This window comes from Triplophysa dalaica, chromosome 5 (genome assembly GCF_015846415.1).
Source record: "Triplophysa dalaica isolate WHDGS20190420 chromosome 5, ASM1584641v1, whole genome shotgun sequence".
NCBI lineage: Eukaryota > Metazoa > Chordata > Actinopteri > Cypriniformes > Nemacheilidae > Triplophysa > Triplophysa dalaica.
In genome coordinates, this window is record NC_079546.1 from 16,547,780 (window position 1) to 16,570,362 (window position 22,583).

At 46.8% G+C, this 22,583-nt stretch overlaps 37 non-coding genes across 37 annotated transcripts; 19 read left to right on the forward strand and 18 right to left on the reverse strand.

Moving 5' to 3' along the window:
- The first annotated feature begins 1,434 nt into the window (after positions 1-1,434).
- LOC130421595 (U5 spliceosomal RNA) lies at positions 1,435-1,551 on the forward strand. The gene has a single exon (XR_008906905.1). It is a non-coding gene; the product is annotated as a U5 spliceosomal RNA (small nuclear RNA).
- A 255-nt stretch (positions 1,552-1,806) lies between these two features.
- Positions 1,807-1,878, forward strand: trnae-uuc (transfer RNA glutamic acid (anticodon UUC)). The gene has a single exon. It is a non-coding gene; the product is annotated as a tRNA-Glu (tRNA).
- A 514-nt stretch (positions 1,879-2,392) lies between these two features.
- Positions 2,393-2,464, reverse strand: trnaw-cca (transfer RNA tryptophan (anticodon CCA)). Its single transcript has one exon. It is a non-coding gene; the product is annotated as a tRNA-Trp (tRNA).
- Positions 2,465-2,947: 483 nt separating this feature from the next.
- Positions 2,948-3,019, reverse strand: trnad-guc (transfer RNA aspartic acid (anticodon GUC)). The gene has a single exon. It is a non-coding gene; the product is annotated as a tRNA-Asp (tRNA).
- Positions 3,020-3,623: 604 nt separating this feature from the next.
- Positions 3,624-3,740, forward strand: LOC130421574 (U5 spliceosomal RNA). The gene has a single exon (XR_008906884.1). It is a non-coding gene; the product is annotated as a U5 spliceosomal RNA (small nuclear RNA).
- Positions 3,741-3,995: 255 nt separating this feature from the next.
- On the forward strand, positions 3,996-4,067 carry trnae-uuc (transfer RNA glutamic acid (anticodon UUC)). The gene has a single exon. It is a non-coding gene; the product is annotated as a tRNA-Glu (tRNA).
- Positions 4,068-4,581: 514 nt separating this feature from the next.
- trnaw-cca (transfer RNA tryptophan (anticodon CCA)) lies at positions 4,582-4,653 on the reverse strand. The gene has a single exon. It is a non-coding gene; the product is annotated as a tRNA-Trp (tRNA).
- A 1,159-nt stretch (positions 4,654-5,812) lies between these two features.
- Positions 5,813-5,929, forward strand: LOC130421575 (U5 spliceosomal RNA). Its single transcript, XR_008906885.1, has one exon. It is a non-coding gene; the product is annotated as a U5 spliceosomal RNA (small nuclear RNA).
- A 255-nt stretch (positions 5,930-6,184) lies between these two features.
- trnae-uuc (transfer RNA glutamic acid (anticodon UUC)) lies at positions 6,185-6,256 on the forward strand. Its single transcript has one exon. It is a non-coding gene; the product is annotated as a tRNA-Glu (tRNA).
- Positions 6,257-6,770: 514 nt separating this feature from the next.
- On the reverse strand, positions 6,771-6,842 carry trnaw-cca (transfer RNA tryptophan (anticodon CCA)). Its single transcript has one exon. It is a non-coding gene; the product is annotated as a tRNA-Trp (tRNA).
- A 483-nt stretch (positions 6,843-7,325) lies between these two features.
- On the reverse strand, positions 7,326-7,397 carry trnad-guc (transfer RNA aspartic acid (anticodon GUC)). The gene has a single exon. It is a non-coding gene; the product is annotated as a tRNA-Asp (tRNA).
- Positions 7,398-8,001: 604 nt separating this feature from the next.
- Positions 8,002-8,118, forward strand: LOC130421576 (U5 spliceosomal RNA). Its single transcript, XR_008906886.1, has one exon. It is a non-coding gene; the product is annotated as a U5 spliceosomal RNA (small nuclear RNA).
- A 255-nt stretch (positions 8,119-8,373) lies between these two features.
- Positions 8,374-8,445, forward strand: trnae-uuc (transfer RNA glutamic acid (anticodon UUC)). Its single transcript has one exon. It is a non-coding gene; the product is annotated as a tRNA-Glu (tRNA).
- Positions 8,446-8,959: 514 nt separating this feature from the next.
- On the reverse strand, positions 8,960-9,031 carry trnaw-cca (transfer RNA tryptophan (anticodon CCA)). Its single transcript has one exon. It is a non-coding gene; the product is annotated as a tRNA-Trp (tRNA).
- A 483-nt stretch (positions 9,032-9,514) lies between these two features.
- Positions 9,515-9,586, reverse strand: trnad-guc (transfer RNA aspartic acid (anticodon GUC)). Its single transcript has one exon. It is a non-coding gene; the product is annotated as a tRNA-Asp (tRNA).
- Positions 9,587-10,190: 604 nt separating this feature from the next.
- Positions 10,191-10,307, forward strand: LOC130421577 (U5 spliceosomal RNA). Its single transcript, XR_008906887.1, has one exon. It is a non-coding gene; the product is annotated as a U5 spliceosomal RNA (small nuclear RNA).
- A 255-nt stretch (positions 10,308-10,562) lies between these two features.
- trnae-uuc (transfer RNA glutamic acid (anticodon UUC)) lies at positions 10,563-10,634 on the forward strand. The gene has a single exon. It is a non-coding gene; the product is annotated as a tRNA-Glu (tRNA).
- A 514-nt stretch (positions 10,635-11,148) lies between these two features.
- On the reverse strand, positions 11,149-11,220 carry trnaw-cca (transfer RNA tryptophan (anticodon CCA)). Its single transcript has one exon. It is a non-coding gene; the product is annotated as a tRNA-Trp (tRNA).
- Positions 11,221-11,703: 483 nt separating this feature from the next.
- On the reverse strand, positions 11,704-11,775 carry trnad-guc (transfer RNA aspartic acid (anticodon GUC)). Its single transcript has one exon. It is a non-coding gene; the product is annotated as a tRNA-Asp (tRNA).
- Positions 11,776-12,379: 604 nt separating this feature from the next.
- On the forward strand, positions 12,380-12,496 carry LOC130421578 (U5 spliceosomal RNA). The gene has a single exon (XR_008906888.1). It is a non-coding gene; the product is annotated as a U5 spliceosomal RNA (small nuclear RNA).
- Positions 12,497-13,337: 841 nt separating this feature from the next.
- On the reverse strand, positions 13,338-13,409 carry trnaw-cca (transfer RNA tryptophan (anticodon CCA)). Its single transcript has one exon. It is a non-coding gene; the product is annotated as a tRNA-Trp (tRNA).
- Positions 13,410-13,892: 483 nt separating this feature from the next.
- Positions 13,893-13,964, reverse strand: trnad-guc (transfer RNA aspartic acid (anticodon GUC)). The gene has a single exon. It is a non-coding gene; the product is annotated as a tRNA-Asp (tRNA).
- A 604-nt stretch (positions 13,965-14,568) lies between these two features.
- LOC130421548 (U5 spliceosomal RNA) lies at positions 14,569-14,685 on the forward strand. The gene has a single exon (XR_008906862.1). It is a non-coding gene; the product is annotated as a U5 spliceosomal RNA (small nuclear RNA).
- A 255-nt stretch (positions 14,686-14,940) lies between these two features.
- Positions 14,941-15,012, forward strand: trnae-uuc (transfer RNA glutamic acid (anticodon UUC)). The gene has a single exon. It is a non-coding gene; the product is annotated as a tRNA-Glu (tRNA).
- A 514-nt stretch (positions 15,013-15,526) lies between these two features.
- Positions 15,527-15,598, reverse strand: trnaw-cca (transfer RNA tryptophan (anticodon CCA)). The gene has a single exon. It is a non-coding gene; the product is annotated as a tRNA-Trp (tRNA).
- Positions 15,599-16,081: 483 nt separating this feature from the next.
- trnad-guc (transfer RNA aspartic acid (anticodon GUC)) lies at positions 16,082-16,153 on the reverse strand. Its single transcript has one exon. It is a non-coding gene; the product is annotated as a tRNA-Asp (tRNA).
- A 605-nt stretch (positions 16,154-16,758) lies between these two features.
- On the forward strand, positions 16,759-16,874 carry LOC130421568 (U5 spliceosomal RNA). The gene has a single exon (XR_008906879.1). It is a non-coding gene; the product is annotated as a U5 spliceosomal RNA (small nuclear RNA).
- Positions 16,875-17,129: 255 nt separating this feature from the next.
- Positions 17,130-17,201, forward strand: trnae-uuc (transfer RNA glutamic acid (anticodon UUC)). The gene has a single exon. It is a non-coding gene; the product is annotated as a tRNA-Glu (tRNA).
- A 514-nt stretch (positions 17,202-17,715) lies between these two features.
- Positions 17,716-17,787, reverse strand: trnaw-cca (transfer RNA tryptophan (anticodon CCA)). Its single transcript has one exon. It is a non-coding gene; the product is annotated as a tRNA-Trp (tRNA).
- A 482-nt stretch (positions 17,788-18,269) lies between these two features.
- trnad-guc (transfer RNA aspartic acid (anticodon GUC)) lies at positions 18,270-18,341 on the reverse strand. Its single transcript has one exon. It is a non-coding gene; the product is annotated as a tRNA-Asp (tRNA).
- A 604-nt stretch (positions 18,342-18,945) lies between these two features.
- On the forward strand, positions 18,946-19,062 carry LOC130421579 (U5 spliceosomal RNA). The gene has a single exon (XR_008906889.1). It is a non-coding gene; the product is annotated as a U5 spliceosomal RNA (small nuclear RNA).
- A 255-nt stretch (positions 19,063-19,317) lies between these two features.
- trnae-uuc (transfer RNA glutamic acid (anticodon UUC)) lies at positions 19,318-19,389 on the forward strand. The gene has a single exon. It is a non-coding gene; the product is annotated as a tRNA-Glu (tRNA).
- A 514-nt stretch (positions 19,390-19,903) lies between these two features.
- Positions 19,904-19,975, reverse strand: trnaw-cca (transfer RNA tryptophan (anticodon CCA)). The gene has a single exon. It is a non-coding gene; the product is annotated as a tRNA-Trp (tRNA).
- A 482-nt stretch (positions 19,976-20,457) lies between these two features.
- trnad-guc (transfer RNA aspartic acid (anticodon GUC)) lies at positions 20,458-20,529 on the reverse strand. The gene has a single exon. It is a non-coding gene; the product is annotated as a tRNA-Asp (tRNA).
- Positions 20,530-21,133: 604 nt separating this feature from the next.
- LOC130421580 (U5 spliceosomal RNA) lies at positions 21,134-21,250 on the forward strand. Its single transcript, XR_008906890.1, has one exon. It is a non-coding gene; the product is annotated as a U5 spliceosomal RNA (small nuclear RNA).
- Positions 21,251-21,505: 255 nt separating this feature from the next.
- On the forward strand, positions 21,506-21,577 carry trnae-uuc (transfer RNA glutamic acid (anticodon UUC)). Its single transcript has one exon. It is a non-coding gene; the product is annotated as a tRNA-Glu (tRNA).
- Positions 21,578-22,091: 514 nt separating this feature from the next.
- On the reverse strand, positions 22,092-22,163 carry trnaw-cca (transfer RNA tryptophan (anticodon CCA)). Its single transcript has one exon. It is a non-coding gene; the product is annotated as a tRNA-Trp (tRNA).
- Between the last annotated feature and the right edge of the window lie 420 nt (positions 22,164-22,583).

Below are 22,583 nucleotides of genomic sequence, written 5' to 3' on the forward strand. Positions count from 1 at the left end.
ATCATCAGCTCCACCCCCACCTCATGGTTGGTCTTCCGTTGTACCCGGGTATCCATCATCAGATCCACCCCCACCTCATGGGTGGACAAAAAGCTCCCTTTGGTTCTAAAACATAATCTCGGTGAACGACTTCCTAGCAGCAATTAGTGTGCGACATCAGCCTCACGGTGTTGTTAACAAGCCGTACACACAGAAAGAAATCTTGACCCAGACGTGATTTGAACACACAACCTTCTGATCTGGAGTCAGACACGCTACCGTTGCACCACGAGGCCTCTCGCTGGGCAGTCGCCAACGATGGCGCCACAGATACGGACAGTTGCACGAAAGCCATCAGGAGACGGCGGCAGAAAGAGACGTCAGATCTGTTGTTCTCGGACAGAGCAACGGTTTCACTTGGAAAGAAACAGCAGAGGTTTGCAAAGTCATAACAACGAACGTCGCCGCACGAAAATATAGCGTCCATCTTCCGAGAGCGGCCTTTGCAGCATAACGGTTAAGTCGTCAAGTGTTCAGTATTTTCCAAGAAGCTGCCTGACTGTTCTGTCACTAAGCCTGGGAACCGTGGCCTAGGTGAAAGACACCAAGATCAAAAGTCAATTGCACTTCCAACGTGGGGCTCGAGCACACGACGCTGAATCTTATCCTCTACCGACCCTGACATTAAGAGTCTCATGTTCTACTGACAGAGCATGCCTGGCATACCTTGCTGCACATAAAAGCTGACAGGGCAGGGATGACCCACAAGGACACTCAAGCTCGCCGTCGGGGAATCGAACCCCAGTCTTCAGCGTGACAGGCGGAGATACTGTCCACTATACTAAGGAGGACTGGCTTGCAATTGCGGAAAAGTTTTTGTGCCGAACTGCTACCGATGTCTCATAGCATTCTCTTTGGAAAAGATTAGTTTTTTGATATTGGATGTGTGCAGGAGGAAGGCTGCAAGCTTGGCTAATTTAGAGTGTTGTGCAGACTTTCTGAATCCTCCTTTGGACCTCGGTGGAATTGTCAACACATCATCACACTTTAATTTATTGGTTAAAAGAAATTCAGTAGAGGAAGAAGGACGCCGTTCTCTATCCATTTGCATTTTTCATTTGGCAGATGCTTTTATCCAAAGTAGGAGAGCATATGAACCATGTGTCAACACGCTAAACAGTACCATTGTTCTGATTCAGCTAGAGTTGTCGGAGATTGAAGATTTGTATTCTATTTCTTGGCAGATCCAGATCCTAGTACCTGTGGTCGGTAGGATGCTAGCTTCAGGAACATCTCTTCAGACTTGGCTTTTGCAGTAATTTGTTGATGGAAGAGAACTTTGTCTCTTTGGGCCCTCCCAGAGTGAATTATCAGGTTGGAGCCTCGATCAAATATTAGCCCCTTGAACATTGCGGTGCGACATAGGAAGCACACTGGGCCGAGAGCTGGTGGGTGCAGCTCCAGTTTCTCTTGATCTACGCATAAATCTTCTGCCTTTTACGAAAGATTTCCGCAGAATGAAACCACCGTGAGTTTAATATAATTTTGGACGGCTCCGCTCACAGCAGGCCTTCGTTATTGTGCCAAGAACCAGAGCGTTTAAGAATCTGCATCTGTCAGATTGCTTCTGCACATCGTTGTCTCCTAGCTGTTTTGGGACTCTTGGTTTCACCACGTTTGTTGCAAGTTTATTGTCAGCACCTGCTCAGATAGGTAGAAAATCTTCTGCGATGCACTTCAAATGTGTGACTGTTATTTCGCTTCCTCTGTGCTGGGAAACAGTTGAAGTGCACGTCGGCTCCAGGTCGGAAGAAGACAGCTAAGGCGTCCCATATGGTCTAGCGGTTAGGATTCCTGGTTTTCACCCAGGCGGCCCGGGTTCAACTCCCGGTATGGGAATTACCATTTTCTCAATTGGTTATTTTCAAATGAAAAAGCTGCTGTTTCACAGTGAGGCTCTGACGAGTCAGCTGTGTAGGAGGTCAAACAAATAGTCACTTATCTCGTATATCAGCCTTTCTTGGCACCTTCTACATTTTAACTCCTTTGCACAATCCAAATTCAAGTGAGCAAACAGTATTTACCTTGTATTATATGGTGCGTCCTGAGGTCTCAGGCAACAAGTGCTGGACACAAAGTGCTGCGTTCTGGGTGCCGACAACTGAAAAGTACAGAAGGTACATCTGGGACAACTTTTACGAGATGTCTTTACACTATCTTGACGTTTTTAACCACACCTCTACATGGAGAAAACCTTAAACATCCAAAAGAGCTAAAGTGGGCAGTCATGTGGGTACAAAAAGCTCCCTTTGGTTCTAAAACGTAATCTCGGTGAACGACTTCCTAGCAGCAATTAGTGTGCGACATCAGCCTCACGGTGTTGTCAACAAGCCGTACACGCAGAAAGAAATCTTGACCCCGACGTGATTTGAACACGCAACCTTCTGATCTGGAGTCAGACGCGCTACTGTTGCACCACGAGGCCTCTCGCTGGGCAGTCGCCAACGATGGCGCCACAGAGACGGACAGTTGCACGAAAGCCATCAGGAGACGGCAGCAGAAAGAGACGTCAGATTTGTTGTTCTCGGACAGAGCAACGGTCTGACTTGGAAAGAAACAGCAGAGGTTTGCAAAGTCATAACAACGAACGCCGCCGCACGAAAATATAGCGTCCGTCTTCCGAGAGCCGCCTTTGCAGCATAACGGTTAAGTCGTCAAGTGTTCAGTATTTTCCAAGAAGCTGCCTGACTGTTCTGTCACTAAGCCTGGGAACCGAGGCCTAGGTGAAAGACACCAAGATCAAAAGTCATTTGCACGTCCAACGTGGGGCTCGAGCACACGACGCTGAATCTTATCCTATACCGACCCTGACATTAAGAGTCTCATGTTCTACTGACAGAGCATGCCTGGCATACCTTGCTGCACATAAAAGCTGACAAAGCAGGAATGACCCACAAGGACACTCAAGCTCCCCGTCGGGGAATCGAACCCCGGTCTTCCGCGTGACAGGCGGAGATACTGTCCACTATACTAACGAGGACTGGCTTGCAATTGCGGAAATGATTTTGTCCCGAACTGCAACCGATATCTTATAGCATTCTCTTTGGAAAATATTAGTTTTTTGATATTGGATGTGTGCAGGAGGAAGGCTGCTAGCTTGGCTAATTTAGAGTGTTGTGCAGACTTTCTGAATCCTGCTTTGGACCTCGGTGGAATTGTCAACACATCATCACACTTTAATTTGTTGGTTAAAAGAAATTCAGTAGAGGAAGAAGGACGCCGTACTCTATCCATTTGCATTTTTCATTTGGCAGATGCTTTTATCCAAAGTAGGAGAGCATATGAACCATGTGTCAACACGCTAAACAGTACCATTGTTCTGATTCAGCTAGAGTTGTCGGAGATTGAAGATTTGTATTTTATTTCTTGGCAGATCCAGATCCTAGTACCTGTGGTCGGTAGGATGCTAGCTTCAGGAACATCTCTTCAGACTTGGCTTTTGCAGGAATTTGTTGATGGAAGAGAACTTTGTCTCTTTGGCCCCTCCCAGAGTGAATTATCAGGTAGGAGCCTCGACCAAATATTAGCCCCTTGAACATTGCGGTGCGACATAGGAAGCACACTGGGCCGAGAGCTGGTGGGTGCAGCTCGAGTTTCTCTTGATCTACGCATAAATCTTCTGCCTTTTACGAAAGATTTCCGCAGAATGAAACCACTGTGAGTTTAATGTAATTTTGGACGGCTCCGCTCACAGCAGGCCTTCGTTATTGTGCCAAGAACCCGAGCGTTTTAGAATCTGCATCTGTCGGATTGCTTCTGCACATCGTTGTCTCCTAGCTGTTTTGGGACTCTTGGTTTCACCACGTTTGTTGCAAGTTTATTGTCAGCACCTGCTCAGATAGGTAGAAAATCTTCTGCGATGCACTTCAAATGTGTGATTGTTATTTCGCTTCCTCTGTGCTGGGAAACAGTTGAAGTGCACGTCGGCTCCAGGTCGGAAGAAGACAGCTAAGGCGTCCCATATGGTCTAGCGGTTAGGATTCCTGGTTTTCACCCAGGCGGCCCGGGTTCAACTCCCGGTATGGGAATTACCATTTTCTCAATTGGTTATTTTCAAATGAAAAAGCTGCTGTTTCACAGTGAGGCTCTGACGAGTAAGCTGTGTAGGAGGTCAAACAAATAGTCACTTATCTCGTATATCAGCCTTTCTTGGCACCTTCTACATTTTAACTCCTTTGCACAATCCAAATTCAAGTGAGCAAGCAGTATTTACCTTGTATTATATGGTGCGTCCTGAGGTCTCAGGCAACAAGTGCTGGACACAAAGTGCTGCGTTCTGGGTGCCGACAACTGAAAAGTACAGAAGGTACATCTGGGACAATTTTTACGAGATGTCTTTACACTATCTTGACGTTTTTAACCACACCTCTACATGGAGAAAACCTTAAACATCCAAAAGAGCTAAAGTGGGCAGTCATGTGGGTACAAAAAGCTCCCTTTGGTTCTAAAACATAATCTCGGTGAACGACTTCCTAGCAGCAATTAGTGTGCGACATCAGCCTCACGGTGTTGTCAACAAGCCGTACACGCAGAAAGAAATCTTGACCCCGACGTGATTTGAACACGCAACCTTCTGATCTGGAGTCAGACGCGCTACCGTTGCGCCACGAGGCCTCTCGCTGGGCAGTCGCCAACGATGGCGCCAGAGAGATGGACAGTTGCACGAAAGCCATCAGGAGACGGCGGCAGAAAGAGACGTCAGATTTGTTGTTCTCGGACAGAGCAACGGTTTGACTTGGAAAGAAACAGCAGAGGTTTGCCAGGTCATAACAACGAACGCCGCCGCACGAAAATATAGCGTCCGTCTTCCGAGAGCCGCCTTTGCAGCATAACGGTTAAGTCGTCAAGTGTTCAGTATTTTCCAAGAAGCTGCCTGACTGTTCTGTCACTAAGCCTGGGAACCGAGGCCTAGGTGAAAGACACCAAGATCAAAAGTCATTTGCACGTCCAACGTGGGGCTCGAGCACACGACGCTGAATCTTATCCTATACCGACCCTGACATTAAGAGTCTCATGTTCTACTGACAGAGCATGCCTGGCATACCTTGCTGCACATAAAAGCTGACAAAGCAGGAATGACCCACAAGGACACTCAAGCTCCCCGTCGGGGAATCGAACCCCGGTCTTCCGCGTGACAGTCGGAGATACTGTCCACTATACTAACGAGGACTGGCTTGCAATTGCGGAAATGATTTTGTGCCGAACTGCAACCGATATCTCATAGCATTCTCTTTGGAAAAGATTAGTTTTTTGATATTGGATGTGTGCAGGAGGAAGGCTGCTAGCTTGGCTAATTTAGAGTGTTGTGCAGACTTTCTGAATCCTGCTTTGGACCTCGGTGGAATTGTCAACACATCATCACACTTTAATTTGTTGGTTAAAAGAAATTCAGTAGAGGAAGAAGGACGCCGTACTCTATCCATTTGCATTTTTCATTTGGCAGATGCTTTTATCCAAAGTAGGAGAGCATATGAACCATGTGTCAACACGCTAAACAGTACCATTGTTCTGATTCAGCTAGAGTTGTCGGAGATTGAAGGTTTGTATTTTATTTCTTGGCAGATCCAGATCCTAGTACCTGTGGTCGGTAGGATGCTAGCTTCAGGAACATCTCTTCAGACTTGGCTTTTGCAGGAATTTGTTGATGGAAGAGAACTTTGTCTCTTTGGCCCCTCCCAGAGTGAATTATCAGGTAGGAGCCTCGACCAAATATTAGCCCCTTGAACATTGCGGTGCGACATAGGAAGCACACTGGGCCGAGAGCTGGTGGGTGCAGCTCGAGTTTCTCTTGATCTACGCATAAATCTTCTGCCTTTTACGAAAGATTTCCGCAGAATGAAACCACTGTGAGTTTAATGTAATTTTGGACGGCTCCGCTCACAGCAGGCCTTCGTTATTGTGCCAAGAACCCGAGCGTTTTAGAATCTGCATCTGTCGGATTGCTTCTGCACATCGTTGTCTCCTAGCTGTTTTGGGACTCTTGGTTTCACCACGTTTGTTGCAAGTTTATTGTCAGCACCTGCTCAGATAGGTAGAAAATCTTCTGCGATGCACTTCAAATGTGTGACTGTTATTTCGCTTCCTCTGTGCTGGGAAACAGTTGAAGTGCACGTCGGCTCCAGGTCGGAAGAAGACAGCTAAGGCGTCCCATATGGTCTAGCGGTTAGGATTCCTGGTTTTCACCCAGGCGGCCCGGGTTCAACTCCCGGTATGGGAATTACCATTTTCTCAATTGGTTATTTTCAAATGAAAAAGCTGCTGTTTCACAGTGAGGCTCTGACGAGTAAGCTGTGTAGGAGGTCAAACAAATAGTCACTTATCTCGTATATCAGCCTTTCTTGGCACCTTCTACATTTTAACTCCTTTGCACAATCCAAATTCAAGTGAGCAAGCAGTATTTACCTTGTATTATATGGTGCGTCCTGAGGTCTCAGGCAACAAGTGCTGGACACAAAGTGCTGCGTTCTGGGTGCCGACAACTGAAAAGTACAGAAGGTACATCTGGGACAATTTTTACGAGATGTCTTTACACTATCTTGACGTTTTTAACCACACCTCTACATGGAGAAAACCTTAAACATCCAAAAGAGCTAAAGTGGGCAGTCATGTGGGTACAAAAAGCTCCCTTTGGTTCTAAAACATAATCTCGGTGAACGACTTCCTAGCAGCAATTAGTGTGCGACATCAGCCTCACGGTGTTGTCAACAAGCCGTACACGCAGAAAGAAATCTTGACCCCGACGTGATTTGAACACGCAACCTTCTGATCTGGAGTCAGACGCGCTACCGTTGCGCCACGAGGCCTCTCGCTGGGCAGTCGCCAACGATGGCGCCAGAGAGATGGACAGTTGCACGAAAGCCATCAGGAGACGGCGGCAGAAAGAGACGTCAGATTTGTTGTTCTCGGACAGAGCAACGGTTTGACTTGGAAAGAAACAGCAGAGGTTTGCCAGGTCATAACAACGAACGCCGCCGCACGAAAATATAGCGTCCGTCTTCCGAGAGCCGCCTTTGCAGCATAACGGTTAAGTCGTCAAGTGTTCAGTATTTTCCAAGAAGCTGCCTGACTGTTCTGTCACTAAGCCTGGGAACCGAGGCCTAGGTGAAAGACACCAAGATCAAAAGTCATTTGCACGTCCAACGTGGGGCTCGAGCACACGACGCTGAATCTTATCCTATACCGACCCTGACATTAAGAGTCTCATGTTCTACTGACAGAGCATGCCTGGCATACCTTGCTGCACATAAAAGCTGACAAAGCAGGAATGACCCACAAGGACACTCAAGCTCCCCGTCGGGGAATCGAACCCCGGTCTTCCGCGTGACAGGCGGAGATACTGTCCACTATACTAACGAGGACTGGCTTGCAATTGCGGAAATGATTTTGTGCCGAACTGCAACCGATATCTCATAGCATTCTCTTTGGAAAAGATTAGTTTTTTGATATTGGATGTGTGCAGGAGGAAGGCTGCTAGCTTGGCTAATTTAGAGTGTTGTGCAGACTTTCTGAATCCTGCTTTGGACCTCGGTGGAATTGTCAACACATCATCACACTTTAATTTGTTGGTTAAAAGAAATTCAGTAGAGGAAGAAGGACGCCGTACTCTATCCATTTGCATTTTTCATTTGGCAGATGCTTTTATCCAAAGTAGGAGAGCATATGAACCATGTGTCAACACGCTAAACAGTACCATTGTTCTGATTCAGCTAGAGTTGTCGGAGATTGAAGGTTTGTATTTTATTTCTTGGCAGATCCAGATCCTAGTACCTGTGGTCGGTAGGATGCTAGCTTCAGGAACATCTCTTCAGACTTGGCTTTTGCAGGAATTTGTTGATGGAAGAGAACTTTGTCTCTTTGGCCCCTCCCAGAGTGAATTATCAGGTAGGAGCCTCGACCAAATATTAGCCCCTTGAACATTGCGGTGCGACATAGGAAGCACACTGGGCCGAGAGCTGGTGGGTGCAGCTCGAGTTTCTCTTGATCTACGCATAAATCTTCTGCCTTTTACGAAAGATTTCCGCAGAATGAAACCACTGTGAGTTTAATGTAATTTTGGACGGCTCCGCTCACAGCAGGCCTTCGTTATTGTGCCAAGAACCCGAGCGTTTTAGAATCTGCATCTGTCGGATTGCTTCTGCACATCGTTGTCTCCTAGCTGTTTTGGGACTCTTGGTTTCACCACGTTTGTTGCAAGTTTATTGTCAGCACCTGCTCAGATAGGTAGAAAATCTTCTGCGATGCACTTCAAATGTGTGATTGTTATTTCGCTTCCTCTGTGCTGGGAAACAGTTGAAGTGCACGTCGGCTCCAGGTCGGAAGAAGACAGCTAAGGCGTCCCATATGGTCTAGCGGTTAGGATTCCTGGTTTTCACCCAGGCGGCCCGGGTTCAACTCCCGGTATGGGAATTACCATTTTCTCAATTGGTTATTTTCAAATGAAAAAGCTGCTGTTTCACAGTGAGGCTCTGACGAGTAAGCTGTGTAGGAGGTCAAACAAATAGTCACTTATCTCGTATATCAGCCTTTCTTGGCACCTTCTACATTTTAACTCCTTTGCACAATCCAAATTCAAGTGAGCAAGCAGTATTTACCTTGTATTATATGGTGCGTCCTGAGGTCTCAGGCAACAAGTGCTGGACACAAAGTGCTGCGTTCTGGGTGCCGACAACTGAAAAGTACAGAAGGTACATCTGGGACAATTTTTACGAGATGTCTTTACACTATCTAGACGTTTTTAACCACACCTCTACATGGAGAAAACCTTAAACATCCAAAAGAGCTAAAGTGGGCAGTCATGTGGGTACAAAAAGCTCCCTTTGGTTCTAAAACATAATCTCGGTGAACGACTTCCTAGCAGCAATTAGTGTGCGACATCAGCCTCACGGTGTTGTCAACAAGCCGTACACGCAGAAAGAAATCTTGACCCCGACGTGATTTGAACACGCAACCTTCTGATCTGGAGTCAGACGCGCTACCGTTGCGCCACGAGGCCTCTCGCTGGGCAGTCGCCAACGATGGCGCCAGAGAGATGGACAGTTGCACGAAAGCCATCAGGAGACGGCGGCAGAAAGAGACGTCAGATTTGTTGTTCTCGGACAGAGCAACGGTTTGACTTGGAAAGAAACAGCAGAGGTTTGCAAAGTCATAACAACGAACGCCGCCGCACGAAAATATAGCGTCCGTCTTCCGAGAGCCGCCTTTGCAGCATAACGGTTAAGTCGTCAAGTGTTCAGTATTTTCCAAGAAGCTGCCTGACTGTTCTGTCACTAAGCCTGGGAACCGAGGCCTAGGTGAAAGACACCAAGATCAAAAGTCATTTGCACGTCCAACGTGGGGCTCGAGCACACGACGCTGAATCTTATCCTATACCGACCCTGACATTAAGAGTCTCATGTTCTACTGACAGAGCATGCCTGGCATACCTTGCTGCACATAAAAGCTGTCAAAGCAGGAATGACCCACAAGGACACTCAAGCTCCCCGTCGGGGAATCGAACCCCGGTCTTCCGCGTGACAGGCGGAGATACTGTCCACTATACTAACGAGGACTGGCTTGCAATTGCGGAAATGATTTTGTGCCGAACTGCAACCGATATCTCATAGCATTCTCTTTGGAAAAGATTAGTTTTTTGATATTGGATGTGTGCAGGAGGAAGGCTGCTAGCTTGGCTAATTTAGAGTGTTGTGCAGACTTTCTGAATCCTGCTTTGGACCTCGGTGGAATTGTCAACACATCATCACACTTTAATTTGTTGGTTAAAAGAAATTCAGTAGAGGAAGAAGGACGCCGTACTCTATCCATTTGCATTTTTCATTTGGCAGATGCTTTTATCCAAAGTAGGAGAGCATATGAACCATGTGTCAACACGCTAAACAGTACCATTGTTCTGATTCAGCTAGAGTTGTCGGAGATTGAAGATTTGTATTTTATTTCTTGGCAGATCCAGATCCTAGTACCTGTGGTCGGTAGGATACTAGCTTCAGGAACATCTCTTCAGACTTGGCTTTTGCAGGAATTTGTTGATGGAAGAGAACTTTGTCTCTTTGGCCCCTCCCAGAGTGAATTATCAGGTAGGAGCCTCGACCAAATATTAGCCCCTTGAACATTGCGGTGCGACATAGGAAGCACACTGGGCCGAGAGCTGGTGGGTGCAGCTCGAGTTTCTCTTGATCTACGCATAAATCTTCTGCCTTTTACGAAAGATTTCCGCAGAATGAAACCACTGTGAGTTTAATGTAATTTTGGACGGCTCCGCTCACAGCAGGCCTTCGTTATTGTGCCAAGAACCCGAGCGTTTTAGAATCTGCATCTGTCGGATTGCTTCTGCACATCGTTGTCTCCTAGCTGTTTTGGGACTCTTGGTTTCACCACGTTTGTTGCAAGTTTATTGTCAGCACCTGCTCAGATAGGTAGAAAATCTTCTGCGATGCACTTCAAATGTGTGATTGTTATTTCGCTTCCTCTGTGCTGGGAAACAGTTGAAGTGCACGTCGGCTCCAGGTCGGAAGAAGACAGCTAAGGCGTCCCATATGGTCTAGCGGTTAGGATTCCTGGTTTTCACCCAGGCGGCCCGGGTTCAACTCCCGGTATGGGAATTACCATTTTCTCAATTGGTTATTTTCAAATGAAAAAGCTGCTGTTTCACAGTGAGGCTCTGACGAGTAAGCTGTGTAGGAGGTCAAACAAATAGTCACTTATCTCGTATATCAGCCTTTCTTGGCACCTTCTACATTTTAACTCCTTTGCACAATCCAAATTCAAGTGAGCAAGCAGTATTTACCTTGTATTATATGGTGCGTCCTGAGGTCTCAGGCAACAAGTGCTGGACACAAAGTGCTGCGTTCTGGGTGCCGACAACTGAAAAGTACAGAAGGTACATCTGGGACAATTTTTACGAGATGTCTTTACACTATCTAGACGTTTTTAACCACACCTCTACATGGAGAAAACCTTAAACATCCAAAAGAGCTAAAGTGGGCAGTCATGTGGGTACAAAAAGCTCCCTTTGGTTCTAAAACATAATCTCGGTGAACGACTTCCTAGCAGCAATTAGTGTGCGACATCAGCCTCACGGTGTTGTCAACAAGCCGTACACGCAGAAAGAAATCTTGACCCCGACGTGATTTGAACACGCAACCTTCTGATCTGGAGTCAGACGCGCTACCGTTGCGCCACGAGGCCTCTCGCTGGGCAGTCGCCAACGATGGCGCCAGAGAGATGGACAGTTGCATGAAAGCCATCAGGAGACGGCGGCAGAAAGAGACGTCAGATTTGTTGTTCTCGGACAGAGCAACGGTTTGACTTGGAAAGAAACAGCAGAGGTTTGCAAAGTCATAACAACGAACACCGCCGCACGAAAATATAGCGTCCGTCTTCCGAGAGCCGCCTTTGCAGCATAACGGTTAAGTCGTCAAGTGTTCAGTATTTTCCAAGAAGCTGCCTGACTGTTCTGTCACTAAGCCTGGGAACCGAGGCCTAGGTGAAAGACACCAAGATCAAAAGTCATTTGCACGTCCAACGTGGGGCTCGAGCACACGACGCTGAATCTTATCCTATACCGACCCTGACATTAAGAGTCTCATGTTCTACTGACAGAGCATGCCTGGCATACCTTGCTGCACATAAAAGCTGACAAAGCAGGAATGACCCACAAGGACACTCAAGCTCCCCGTCGGGGAATCGAACCCCGGTCTTCCGCGTGACAGGCGGAGATACTGTCCACTATACTAACGAGGACTGGCTTGCAATTGCGGAAATGATTTTGTGCCGAACTGCAACCGATATCTCATAGCATTCTCTTTGGAAAAGATTAGTTTTTTGATATTGGATGTGTGCAGGAGGAAGGCTGCTAGCTTGGCTAATTTAGAGTGTTGTGCAGACTTTCTGAATCCTGCTTTGGACCTCGGTGGAATTGTCAACACATCATCACACTTTAATTTGTTGGTTAAAAGAAATTCAGTAGAGGAAGAAGGACGCCGTACTCTATCCATTTGCATTTTTCATTTGGCAGATGCTTTTATCCAAAGTAGGAGAGCATATGAACCATGTGTCAACACGCTAAACAGTACCATTGTTCTGATTCAGCTAGAGTTGTCGGAGATTGAAGATTTGTATTTTATTTCTTGGCAGATCCAGATCCTAGTACCTGTGGTCGGTAGGATGCTAGCTTCAGGAACATCTCTTCAGACTTGGCTTTTGCAGGAATTTGTTGATGGAAGAGAACTTTGTCTCTTTGGCCCCTCCCAGAGTGAATTATCAGGTAGGAGCCTCGACCAAATATTAGCCCCTTGAACATTGCGGTGCGACATAGGAAGCACACTGGGCCGAGAGCTGGTGGGTGCAGCTCGAGTTTCTCTTGATCTACGCATAAATCTTCTGCCTTTTACGAAAGATTTCCGCAGAATGAAACCACTGTGAGTTTAATGTAATTTTGGACGGCTCCGCTCACAGCAGGCCTTCGTTATTGTGCCAAGAACCCGAGCGTTTTAGAATCTGCATCTGTCGGATTGCTTCTGCACATCGTTGTCTCCTAGCTGTTTTGGGACTCTTGGTTTCACCACGTTTGTTGCAAGTTTATTGTCAGCACCTGCTCAGATAGGTAGAAAATCTTCTGCGATGCACTTCAAATGTGTGATTGTTATTTCGCTTCCTCTGTGCTGGGAAACAGTTGAAGTGCACGTCGGCTCCAGGTCGGAAGAAGACAGCTAAGGCGTCCCATATGGTCTAGCGGTTAGGATTCCTGGTTTTCACCCAGGCGGCCCGGGTTCAACTAGCGGTATGGGAATTACCATTTTCTCAATTGGTTATTTTCAAATGAAAAAGCTGCTGTTTCACAGTGAGGCTCTGACGAGTAAGCTGTGTAGGAGGTCAAACAAATAGTCACTTATCTCGTATATCAGCCTTTCTTGGCACCTTCTACATTTTAACTCCTTTGCACAATCCAAATTCAAGTGAGCAAGCAGTATTTACCTTGTATTATATGGTGCGTCCTGAGGTCTCAGGCAACAAGTGCTGGACACAAAGTGCTGCGTTCTGGGTGCCGACAACTGAAAAGTACAGAAGGTACATCTGGGACAATTTTTACGAGATGTCTTTACACTATCTTGACGTTTTTAACCACACCTCTACATGGAGAAAACCTTAAACATCCAAAAGAGCTAAAGTGGGCAGTCATGTGGGTACAAAAAGCTCCCTTTGGTTCTAAAACATAATCTCGGTGAACGACTTCCTAGCAGCAATTAGTGTGCGACATCAGCCTCACGGTGTTGTCAATAGGCCGTACACGCAGAAAGAAATCTTGACCCCGACGTGATTTGAACACGCAACCTTCTGATCTGGAGTCAGACGCGCTACCGTTGCGCCACAAGGCCTCTCGCTGGGCAGTCGCCAACGATGGCGCCAGAGAGATGGACAGTTGCACGAAAGCCATCAGGAGACGGCGGCAGAAAGAGACGTCAGATTTGTTGTTCTCGGACAGAGCAACGGTTTGACTTGGAAAGAAACAGCAGAGGTTTGCAAAGTCATAACAACGAACGCCGCCGCACGAAAATATAGCGTCCGTCTTCCGAGAGCCGCCTTTGCAGCATAACGGTTAAGTCGTCAAGTGTTCAGTATTTTCCAAGAAGCTGCCTGACTGTTCTGTCACTAAGCCTGGGAACCGAGGCCTAGGTGAAAGACACCAAGATCAAAAGTCATTTGCACGTCCAACGTGGGGCTCGAGCACACGACGCTGAATCTTATCCTATACCGACCCTGACATTAAGAGTCTCATGTTCTACTGACAGAGCATGCCTGGCATACCTTGCTGCACATAAAAGCTGACAAAGCAGGAATGACCCAGAAGGACACTCAAGCTCCCCGTCGGGGAATCGAACCCCGGTCTTCCGCGTGACAGGCGGAGATACTGTCCACTATACTAACGAGGACTGGCTTACAATTGCGGAAATGATTTTGTGCCGAACTGCAACCGATATCTCATAGCATTCTCTTTGGAAAAGATTAGTTTTTTGATATTGGATGTGTGCAGGAGGAAGGCTGCTAGCTTGGCTAATTTAGAGTGTTGTGCAGACTTTCTGAATCCTGCTTTGGACCTCGGTGGAATTGTCAACACATCATCACACTTTAATTTGTTGGTTAAAAGAAATTCAGTAGAGGAAGAAGGACGCCGTACTCTATCCATTTGCATTTTTCATTTGGCAGATGCTTTTATCCAAAGTAGGAGAGCATATGAACCATGTGTCAACACGCTAAACAGTACCATTGTTCTGATTCAGCTAGAGTTGTCGGAGATTGAAGGTTTGTATTTTATTTCTTGGCAGATCCAGATCCTAGTACCTGTGGTCGGTAGGATGCTAGCTTCAGGAACATCTCTTCAGACTTGGCTTTTGCAGGAATTTGTTGATGGAAGAGAACTTTGTCTCTTTGGCCCCTCCCAGAGTGAATTATCAGGTAGGAGCCTCGACCAAATATTAGCCCCTTGAACATTGCGGTGCGACATAGGAAGCACACTGGGCCGAGAGCTGGTGGGTGCAGCTCGAGTTTCTCTTGATCTACGCATAAATCTTCTGCCTTTTACGAAAGATTTCCGCAGAATGAAACCACTGTGAGTTTAATGTAACTTTGGACGGCTCCGCTCACAGCAGGCCTTCGTTATTGTGCCAAGAACCCGAGCGTTTTAGAATCTGCATCTGTCGGATTGCTTCTGCACATCGTTGTCTCCTAGCTGTTTTGGGACTCTTGGTTTCACCACGTTTGTTGCAAGTTTATTGTCAGCACCTGCTCAGATAGGTAGAAAATCTTCTGCGATGCACTTCAAATGTGTGATTGTTATTTCGCTTCCTCTGTGCTGGGAAACAGTTGAAGTGCACGTCGGCTCCAGGTCGGAAGAAGACAGCTAAGGCGTCCCATATGGTCTAGCGGTTAGGATTCCTGGTTTTCACCCAGGCGGCCCGGGTTCAACTCCCGGTATGGGAATTACCATTTTCTCAATTGGTTATTTTCAAATGAAAAAGCTGCTGTTTCACAGTGAGGCTCTGACGAGTAAGCTGTGTAGGAGGTCAAACAAATAGTCACTTATCTCGTATATCAGCCTTTCTTGGCACCTTCTACATTTTAACTCCTTTGCACAATCCAAATTCAAGTGAGCAAGCAGTATTTACCTTGTATTATATGGTGCGTCCTGAGGTCTCAGGCAACAAGTGCTGGACACAAAGTGCTGCGTTCTGGGTGCCGACAACTGAAAAGTACAGAAGGTACATCTGGGACAATTTTTACGAGATGTCTTTACACTATCTTGACGTTTTTAACCACACCTCTACATGGAGAAAACCTTAAACATCCAAAAGAGCTAAAGTGGGCAGTCATGTGGGTACAAAAAGCTCCCTTTGGTTCTAAAACATAATCTCGGTGAACGACTTCCTAGCAGCAATTAGTGTGCGACATCAGCCTCACGGTGTTGTCAATAAGCCGTACACGCAGAAAGAAATCTTGACCCCGACGTGATTTGAACACGCAACCTTGTGATCTGGAGTCAGACGCGCTACCGTTGCGCCACGAGGCCTCTCGCTGGGCAGTCGCCAACGATGGCGCCAGAGAGATGGACAGTTGCACGAAAGCCATCAGGAGACGGCGGCAGAAAGAGACGTCAGATTTGTTGTTCTCGGACAGAGCAACGGTTTGACTTGGAAAGAAACAGCAGAGGTTTGCAAAGTCATAACAACGAACGCCGCCGCACGAAAATATAGCGTCCGTCTTCCGAGAGCCGCCTTTGCAGCATAACGGTTAAGTCGTCAAGTGTTCAGTATTTTCCAAGAAGCTGCCTGACTGTTCTGTCACTAAGCCTGGGAACCGAGGCCTAGGTGAAAGACACCAAGATCAAAAGTCATTTGCACGTCCAACGTGGGGCTCGAGCACACGACGCTGAATCTTATCCTATACCGACCCTGACATTAAGAGTCTCATGTTCTACTGACAGAGCATGCCTGGCATACCTTGCTGCACATAAAAGCTGACAAAGCAGGAATGACCCAGAAGGACACTCAAGCTCCCCGTCGGGGAATCGAACCCCGGTCTTCCGCGTGACAGGCGGAGATACTGTCCACTATACTAACGAGGACTGGCTTGCAATTGCGGAAATGATTTTGTGCCGAACTGCAACCGATATCTCATAGCATTCTCTTTGGAAAAGATTAGTTTTTTGATATTGGATGTGTGCAGGAGGAAGGCTGCTAGCTTGGCTAATTTAGAGTGTTGTGCAGACTTTCTGAATCCTGCTTTGGACCTCGGTGGAATTGTCAACACATCATCACACTTTAATTTGTTGGTTAAAAGAAATTCAGTAGAGGAAGAAGGACGCCGTACTCTATCCATTTGCATTTTTCATTTGGCAGATGCTTTTATCCAAAGTAGGAGAGCATATGAACCATGTGTCAACACGCTAAACAGTACCATTGTTCTGATTCAGCTAGAGTTGTCGGAGATTGAAGGTTTGTATTTTATTTCTTGGCAGATCCAGATCCTAGTACCTGTGGTCGGTAGGATGCTAGCTTCAGGAACATCTCTTCAGACTTGGCTTTTGCAGGAATTTGTTGATGGAAGAGAAATTTGTCTCTTTGGCCCCTCCCAGAGTGAATTATCAGGTAGGAGCCTCGACCAAATATTAGCCCCTTGAACATTGCGGTGCGACATAGGAAGCACACTGGGCCGAGAGCTGGTGGGTGCAGCTCAAGTTTCTCTTGATCTACGCATAAATCTTCTGCCTTTTACGAAAGATTTCCGCAGAATGAAACCACTGTGAGTTTAATGTAATTTTGGACGGCTCCGCTCACAGCAGGCCTTCGTTATTGTGCCAAGAACCCGAGCGTTTTAGAATCTGCATCTGTCGGATTGCTTCTGCACATCGTTGTCTCCTAGCTGTTTTGGGACTCTTGGTTTCACCACGTTTGTTGCAAGTTTATTGTCAGCACCTGCTCAGATAGGTAGAAAATCTTCTGCGATGCACTTCAAATGTGTGATTGTTATTTCGCTTCCTCTGTGCTGGGAAACAGTTGAAGTGCACGTCGGCTCCAGGTCGGAAGAAGACAGCTAAGGCGTCCCATATGGTCTAGCGGTTAGGATTCCTGGTTTTCACCCAGGCGGCCCGGGTTCAACTCCCGGTATGGGAATTACCATTTTCTCAATTGGTTATTTTCAAATGAAAAAGCTGCTGTTTCACAGTGAGGCTCTGACGAGTAAGCTGTGTAGGAGGTCAAACAAATAGTCACTTATCTCGTATATCAGCCTTTCTTGGCACCTTCTACATTTTAACTCCTTTGCACAATCCAAATTCAAGTGAGCAAGCAGTATTTACCTTGTATTATATGGTGCGTCCTGAGGTCTCAGGCAACAAGTGCTGGACACAAAGTGCTGCGTTCTGGGTGCCGACAACTGAAAAGTACAGAAGGTACATCTGGGACAATTTTTACGAGATGTCTTTACACTATCTTGACGTTTTTAACCACACCTCTACATGGAGAAAACCTTAAACATCCAAAAGAGCTAAAGTGGGCAGTCATGTGGGTACAAAAAGCTCCCTTTGGTTCTAAAACATAATCTCGGTGAACGACTTCCTAGCAGCAATTAGTGTGCGACATCAGCCTCACGGTGTTGTCAATAAGCCGTACACGCAGAAAGAAATCTTGACCCCGACGTGATTTGAACACGCAACCTTCTGATCTGGAGTCAGACGCGCTACCGTTGCGCCACGAGGCCTCTCGCTGGGCAGTCGCCAACGATGGCGCCAGAGAGATGGACAGTTGCACGAAAGCCATCAGGAGACGGCGGCAGAAAGAGACGTCAGATTTGTTGTTCTCGGACAGAGCAACGGTTTGACTTGGAAAGAAACAGCAGAGGTTTGCAAAGTCATAACAACGAACGCCGCCGCACGAAAATATAGCGTCCGTCTTCCGAGAGCCGCCTTTGCAGCATAACGGTTAAGTCGTCAAGTGTTCAGTATTTTCCAAGAAGCTGCCTGACTGTTCTGTCACTAAGCCTGGGAACCGAGGCCTAGGTGAAAGACACCAAGATCAAAAGTCATTTGCACGTCCAACGTGGGGCTCGAGCACACGACGCTGAATCTTATCCTATACCGACCCTGACATTAAGAGTCTCATGTTCTACTGACAGAGCATGCCTGGCATACCTTGCTGCACATAAAAGCTGCAAAAGCAGGATGACCCACAAGGACACTCAAGCTCCCCATCGGGGAATCGAACCCCGGTCTTCCGCGTGACAGGCGGAGATACTGTCCACTATACTAACGAGGACTGGCTTGCAATTGCGGAAATGATTTTGTGCCGAACTGCAACCGATATCTCATAGCATTCTCTTTGGAAAAGATTAGTTTTTTGATATTGGATGTGTGCAGGAGGAAGGCTGCTAGCTTGGCTAATTTAGAGTGTTGTGCAGACTTTCTGAATCCTGCTTTGGACCTCGGTGGAATTGTCAACACATCATCACACTTTAATTTGTTGGTTAAAAGAAATTCAGTAGAGGAAGAAGGACGCCGTACTCTATCCATTTGCATTTTTCATTTGGCAGATGCTTTTATCCAAAGTAGGAGAGCATATGAACCATGTGTCAACACGCTAAACAGTACCATTGTTCTGATTGAGCTAGAGTTGTCGGAGATTGAAGATTTGTATTTTATTTCTTGGCAGATCCAGATCCTAGTACCTGTGGTCGGTAGGATGCTAGCTTCAGGAACATCTCTTCAGACTTGGCTTTTGCAGGAATTTGTTGATGGAAGAGAACTTTGTCTCTTTGGCCCCTCCCAGAGTGAATTATCAGGTAGGAGCCTCGACCAAATATTAGCCCCTTGAACATTGCGGTGCGACATAGGAAGCACACTGGGCCGAGAGCTGGTGGGTGCAGCTCGAGTTTCTCTTGATCTACGCATAAATCTTCTGCCTTTTACGAAAGATTTCCGCAGAATGAAACCACTGTGAGTTTAATGTAATTTTGGACGGCTCCGCTCACAGCAGGCCTTCGTTATTGTGCCAAGAACCCGAGCGTTTTAGAATCTGCATCTGTCGGATTGCTTCTGCACATCGTTGTCTGCTAGCTGTTTTGGGACTCTTGGTTTCACCACGTTTGTTGCAAGTTTATTGTCAGCACCTGCTCAGATAGGTAGAAAATCTTCTGCGATGCACTTCAAATGTGTGATTGTTATTTCGCTTCCTCTGTGCTGGGAAACAGTTGAAGTGCACGTCGGCTCCAGGTCGGAAGAAGACAGCTAAGGCGTCCCATATGGTCTAGCGGTTAGGATTCCTGGTTTTCACCCAGGCGGCCCGGGTTCAACTCCCGGTATGGGAATTACCATTTTCTCAATTGGTTATTTTCAAATGAAAAAGCTGCTGTTTCACAGTGAGGCTCTGACGAGTAAGCTGTGTAGGAGGTCAAACAAATAGTCACTTATCTCGTATATCAGCCTTTCTTGGCACCTTCTACATTTTAACTCCTTTGCACAATCCAAATTTAAGTGAGCAAGCAGTATTTACCTTGTATTATATGGTGCGTCCTGAGGTCTCAGGCAACAAGTGCTGGACACAAAGTGCTGCGTTCTGGGTGCCGACAACTGAAAAGTACAGAAGGTACATCTGGGACAATTTTTACGAGATGTCTTTACACTATCTTGACGTTTTTAACCACACCTCTACATGGAGAAAACCTTAAACATCCAAAAGAGCTAAAGTGGGCAGTCATGTGGGTACAAAAAGCTCCCTTTGGTTCTAAAACATAATCTCGGTGAACGACTTCCTAGCAGCAATTAGTGTGCGACATCAGCCTCACGGTGTTGTCAATAAGCCGTACACGCAGAAAGAAATCTTGACCCCGACGTGATTTGAACACGCAACCTTGTGATCTGGAGTCAGACGCGCTACCGTTGCGCCACGTGGCCTCTCGCTGGGCAGTCGCCAACGATGGCGCCAGAGAGATGGACAGTTGCACGAAAGCCATCAGGAGACGGCGGCAGAAAGAGACGTCAGATTTGTTGTTCTCGGACAGAGCAACGGTTTGACTTGGAAAGAAACAGCAGAGGTTTGCAAAGTCATAACAACGAACGCCGCCGCACGAAAATATAGCGTCCGTCTTCCGAGAGCCGCCTTTGCAGCATAACGGTTAAGTCGTCAAGTGTTCAGTATTTTCCAAGAAGCTGCCTGACTGTTCTGTCACTAAGCCTGGAACCGAGGCCTAGGTGAAAGACACCAAGATCAAAAGTCATTTGCACGTCCAACGTGGGGCTCGAGCACACGACGCTGAATCTTATCCTATACCGACCCTGACATTAAGAGTCTCATGTTCTACTGACAGAGCATGCCTGGCATACCTTGCTGCACATAAAAGCTGACAAAGCAGGAATGACCCAGAAGGACACTCAAGCTCCCCGTCGGGGAATCGAACCCCGGTCTTCCGCGTGACAGGCGGAGATACTGTCCACTATACTAACGAGGACTGGCTTGCAATTGCGGAAATGATTTTGTGCCGAACTGCAACCGATATCTCATAGCATTCTCTTTGGAAAAGATTAGTTTTTTGATATTGGATGTGTGCAGGAGGAAGGCTGCTAGCTTGGCTAATTTAGAGTGTTGTGCAGACTTTCTGAATCCTGCTTTGGACCTCGGTGGAATTGTCAACACATCATCACACTTTAATTTGTTGGTTAAAAGAAATTCAGTAGAGGAAGAAGGACGCCGTACTCTATCCATTTGCATTTTTCATTTGGCAGATGCTTTTATCCAAAGTAGGAGAGCATATGAACCATGTGTCAACACGCTAAACAGTACCATTGTTCTGATTGAGCTAGAGTTGTCGGAGATTGAAGATTTGTATTTTATTTCTTGGCAGATCCAGATCCTAGTACCTGTGGTCGGTAGGATGCTAGCTTCAGGAACATCTCTTCAGACTTGGCTTTTGCAGGAATTTGTTGATGGAAGAGAACTTTGTCTCTTTGGCCCCTCCCAGAGTGAATTATCAGGTAGGAGCCTCGACCAAATATTAGCCCCTTGAACATTGCGGTGCGACATAGGAAGCACACTGGGCCGAGAGCTGGTGGGTGCAGCTCGAGTTTCTCTTGATCTACGCATAAATCTTCTGCCTTTTACGAAAGATTTCCGCAGAATGAAACCACTGTGAGTTTAATGTAATTTTGGACGGCTCCGCTCACAGCAGGCCTTCGTTATTGTGCCAAGAACCCGAGCGTTTTAGAATCTGCATCTGTCGGATTGCTTCTGCACATCGTTGTCTGCTAGCTGTTTTGGGACTCTTGGTTTCACCACGTTTGTTGCAAGTTTATTGTCAGCACCTGCTCAGATAGGTAGAAAATCTTCTGCGATGCACTTCAAATGTGTGATTGTTATTTCGCTTCCTCTGTGCTGGGAAACAGTTGAAGTGCACGTCGGCTCCAGGTCGGAAGAAGACAGCTAAGGCGTCCCATATGGTCTAGCGGTTAGGATTCCTGGTTTTCACCCAGGCGGCCCGGGTTCAACTCCCGGTATGGGAATTACCATTTTCTCAATTGGTTATTTTCAAATGAAAAAGCTGCTGTTTCACAGTGAGGCTCTGACGAGTAAGCTGTGTAGGAGGTCAAACAAATAGTCACTTATCTCGTATATCAGCCTTTCTTGGCACCTTCTACATTTTAACTCCTTTGCACAATCCAAATTTAAGTGAGCAAGCAGTATTTACCTTGTATTATATGGTGCGTCCTGAGGTCTCAGGCAACAAGTGCTGGACACAAAGTGCTGCGTTCTGGGTGCCGACAACTGAAAAGTACAGAAGGTACATCTGGGACAATTTTTACGAGATGTCTTTACACTATCTTGACGTTTTTAACCACACCTCTACATGGAGAAAACCTTAAACATCCAAAAGAGCTAAAGTGGGCAGTCATGTGGGTACAAAAAGCTCCCTTTGGTTCTAAAACATAATCTCGGTGAACGACTTCCTAGCAGCAATTAGTGTGCGACATCAGCCTCACGGTGTTGTCAATAAGCCGTACACGCAGAAAGAAATCTTGACCCCGACGTGATTTGAACACGCAACCTTGTGATCTGGAGTCAGACGCGCTACCGTTGCGCCACGTGGCCTCTCGCTGGGCAGTCGCCAACGATGGCGCCAGAGAGATGGACAGTTGCACGAAAGCCATCAGGAGACGGCGGCAGAAAGAGACGTCAGATTTGTTGTTCTCGGACAGAGCAACGGTTTGACTTGGAAAGAAACAGCAGAGGTTTGCAAAGTCATAACAACGAACGCCGCCGCACGAAAATATAGCGTCCGTCTTCCGAGAGCCGCCTTTGCAGCATAACGGTTAAGTCGTCAAGTGTTCAGTATTTTCCAAGAAGCTGCCTGACTGTTCTGTCACTAAGCCTGGGAACCGAGGCCTAGGTGAAAGACACCAAGATCAAAAGTCATTTGCACGTCCAACGTGGGGCTCGAGCACACGACGCTGAATCTTATCCTATACCGACCCTGACATTAAGAGTCTCATGTTCTACTGACAGAGCATG